The 3,923-nt window shown below is 40.7% G+C and overlaps 1 pseudogene; it reads left to right on the plus strand.

Annotated features, from left to right (window-relative positions):
• The first annotated feature begins 658 nt into the window (after positions 1–658).
• Positions 659–3,142, plus strand: LOC101720859 (cold shock domain-containing protein E1 pseudogene; annotated as a pseudogene).
• Positions 3,143–3,923: the final 781 nt, after the last annotated feature.

The raw sequence follows: 3,923 nt of genomic DNA on the forward strand, positions 1-3,923 counted from the left end.
GGCACATGCAGGACCAAGCACTTTTAAGGGATTTATGTACCACTTTTTAGTACACACAGCAACTGCTCACCAAGAAAGTAAAGTGTAGGGTTTCCCCATTAGTGAAAATAAGCTCTTTCTAGTGTTTTCAGTTTATTAAGATAAAAAAATTTATCAGATACACAGCTGCATGAAAGATGTGGTATTTTATTGTTTTGATCTAGTAAAGAGGTCATAACTATAATTGTTGATGCTTCCTGATTAAGCTTATGATGCCAAGATCTATCTGTCTTCAGCACAAGTCAATCAATGTCAAGTTCAATAAAGATAAGATAGTTGCTACGTACCAGGCCGTGCTGCTTATGGTGGTGCTGGAGAGGGGGCGCTGAGCTGTTGAAGTGTAACAGAACAGACTTTACTACCTGAAACTGCTGCTTCAAGTTCAGATCAGGCAAGGAACAAACCTCGTAACAACCAACAAGACCAAAGAAGAGTACGCTTAAGTTGAAGACACAACACTTGATCTGAAACAAGAAGTTTGGGCCTACTCAACAGCTTTGAAAGAGCACTTCCCAACTCTGCTAGTAGTCTTTGTTTTCTTCAGTGCTGTACTGTGAGATTGCTCGGTGCAGCAGCAATTGTATTCTTTATTAGGTTGGTAGATCATCTTCTCTCGCCTTTTTTTTTTTTTAATACTAACAACTTTCACCCTTTGAAACTTGTGCTGAAAAAGAAGAATCAGCTAATACTACTGAAAGTGCAACATTTGATTATCACTGCGAGATGAGCTTTGATCCAAACCTTCTCCACAACAATGGACATAATGGGTACCCCAATGGTACTTCAGCAGCACTTCGTGAAACAGGGGTTATTGAAAAACTGTTAACCTCTTATGGATTTATTCAGTGTTCAGAACGTCAAGCTAGACTTTTCTTCCACCGTTCACAATATAATGGCAATCTGCAGGACTTAAAAGTAGGAGATGATGTTGAATTCGAAGTTTCATCTGACCGGTGGACTGGCAAACCAATTGCTATTAAACTAGTGAAGATAAAACCAGAAATCCACCCTGAGGAACGAATGAATGGACAAGAAGTGTTTTACCTGACTTACACCCCTGAAGATGTTGAAGGGAATGTTCAGCTGGAAACCAGAGATAAAATAAATTTTGTAATTGATAACAATAAATATACTGGTGCTGTAAGTACTTGTAACATTATGCTGTTGAAAAAGAAACAAGCCCGCTGTCGGGGTAGTTTGTGCCATGAAGGAGGCATTTGGCTTTATTGAAAGAGGCGATGTGGTAAAAGAGATATTCTTCCACTACAGTGAATTTAAAGGTGACCTGGAAATCTTGCAACCTGGAGATGATGTGGAATTCACAATCAAGGACAGAAATGGTAAAGAAGTTGTAACAGATGTCAGATTATTGCCTCAAGGAACAGTCATTTTTGAAGATATCAGCATTGAACATTTTGAGGGAACTGTAACCAAAGTTATCCCAAAAGTACCCAGTAAAAACCAGAATGACCCACTGCCAGGGCAAATCAAAGTTGATTTTGTGATTCCTAAAGAACTTCCTTTTGGAGATAAAGATACAAAATCCAAGGTGACCCTGCTGGAAGGTGACCATGTTAGGTTTAGTATTTCAACAGACCAATGTGACAAATTAGAATGAGCAACCAACATAGAAGTTCTATCAAATACATTTCAGTTCACTAATGAAGCCAGAGAAATGGGTATAATCGCTGCCATGAGAGATGTGTTTGGTTTCATCAAGTGTGTGGATCGGGATGCTCGTATGTTCTTCCACTTCAGTGAAATTCTGGATGGGAACCAGCTTCATATTCCAGATGGAGTAGAGTTTACTGTGGTTCCTGGTATGCTCTCTGCCCAAAGAAATCATGCTAGTAGGATTAAAAAACTTCCCAAGGGCACAGTTTCATTCCATTCTCACTCAGATCATCGTTTTCTGGGCACTGTAGAAAAAGAAGCCACTTTTTCCAATCCTAAAACCACTAGCCCTAACAAAGCCAAGGAGCAGGAGGCTGAGGATGGCATTATTGCTTACGATGATTGTGGAGTGAAACTGACTATTGCTTTTCAAGCCAAGGATGTGGAAGGTTCTACTTCTCCTCAGATAGGAGATAAGGTTGAATTTAGTATTAGTGACAAACAGAGGCCTGGGCAGCAGATTGCAACCTGTGTGTGACTTTTAGGTTGTAATTCCAAATCCAAGAGGCTCTTGGGTTATGTGGCAACTCTGAAAGATAATTTTGGATTTATTGAAACAGCCAATCATGATAAGGAAATCTTTTTCCATTACAGTGAATTCTCTGGTGATGTTGATAGCCTGGAACTGGGGGACGTGGTTGAGGTACAGCTTGTCCAAAGGCAAAGGCAACAAAGTCAGCGCTGAAAAAGTTAACAAAACTCACTCAGTGAATGGTATTACTGAGGAAGCTGATCCCACCATCTACTCTGGTAAAGTCATTTGTTCTCTGAGGAGTGTTGATCCAACACAGACTGAGTATCAAGGAATGACTGAGATTGTGGAGGAGGGGGATATGAAAGGTGAGGTGTATCCATTTGGCATAGTTGGAATGACCAACAAAGGGGATTGATTGCCTGCAGAAAGGGGAAAGTGTTAAGTTCCAGTTGTGTGTCCTGGGCCAAAATGCACAGACTATGGCCTATAACATCACACCCCTGCGTAGGGCCACAGTGAAGTGTGTGAAAGATCAGTTTGGCTTCATTAACTATGAAGTAGGAAATAGCAAGAAGCTCTTTTTCCATGTGAAGGAAGTTCAGGATGGCATTGAGCTACAGGCAGGAGACAAGGTGGAGTTCTCAGTGATTCTTAATCAGTGCACTGGCAAGTGCAGTGCCTGTAATGTGTGGCGAGTCTGTGAGGGCCCCAAGGCTGTTGCAGCCCCTCGACCTGATCGGTTGGTCAATGGCTTGAAGAACATCACTGTGGATGATGCCAGTGCTCCTCGCCTAATGGTTCTTTGTCAGCCAAGGGGACCAGATAACTCAATGGGATTTGATGCAGAAAGAAAGATCCGTCAAGCTGGTGTCATTGACTGACTACATCCACAAAGCACATCCTTAATCCACTATGATCAAGCTGGGGGGATTCTGGTGAATCTCTCCCTCTTCATCCCTCCCCAAATCTGGAAAACTTATTCTATTGAGCTATTACACCAGTTTTAACACCTTCCTCATGTTATGTTTAAAAAAATAAATAAATTTAAGAAACCAAAAAAAATAAATAAATAAAAATAAAGATAAGATAGCGATTACTCCCCCCCTTTTTTAGGTCATTTAAACTCTCTCAAGTACTAATATCTATGATTCTCCCAGGAATGCAATACTGTTTTTGGTTTGGTGTTTTGATTGGGAGGGGCCCTCTTCTTACCCCTTTCTTCATAGTAACCCACTCTCCTTGAGCTAGAGAGCCAATGCTTAAATTCTATACTGTGGAATGAAGGAAGTCACCATACCATGGATTTCAAAAGCCAATCGCATTTATGATCGGATTCCAATAAACTCAACTGAGTGACAATAACAATCTTCTGGGTTCCCAAGGAGTCAAGGCATTCCAGTGTAGCCATTGTTCAATAACTTCTGAAAAGTATTTCTCTTTCCACAGTGTGCAGTTACCCCAGTAAGTAACTGTATTTTTCTTTTTTAAAATAACTTGGGAGCCCTGGGTCTGAAACAATACTGTGTGAAGAGATCATGATAGTTGGGATGTCTCAAGTCAGGCTCTGTATACCAGATGTAAAGTTTTTTTTTTTTTAATTTGCTTATGCAAATCATGTAGATTTGTCTTTAGTGTGTTTCCAGCTACTTAGTTCTAAGGACCTCATGATCAGCTAATCCTTAAGGACAGAACCAATCTGATGATCCTTCCACCCCTGCTTCCTGTTAGGGTAACC

Source organism: Heterocephalus glaber, unplaced genomic scaffold (assembly GCF_053883595.1).
Source record: "Heterocephalus glaber isolate CG9 unplaced genomic scaffold, H.glaber_assembly_v1.0 deba00001600, whole genome shotgun sequence".
NCBI lineage: Eukaryota > Metazoa > Chordata > Mammalia > Rodentia > Bathyergidae > Heterocephalus > Heterocephalus glaber.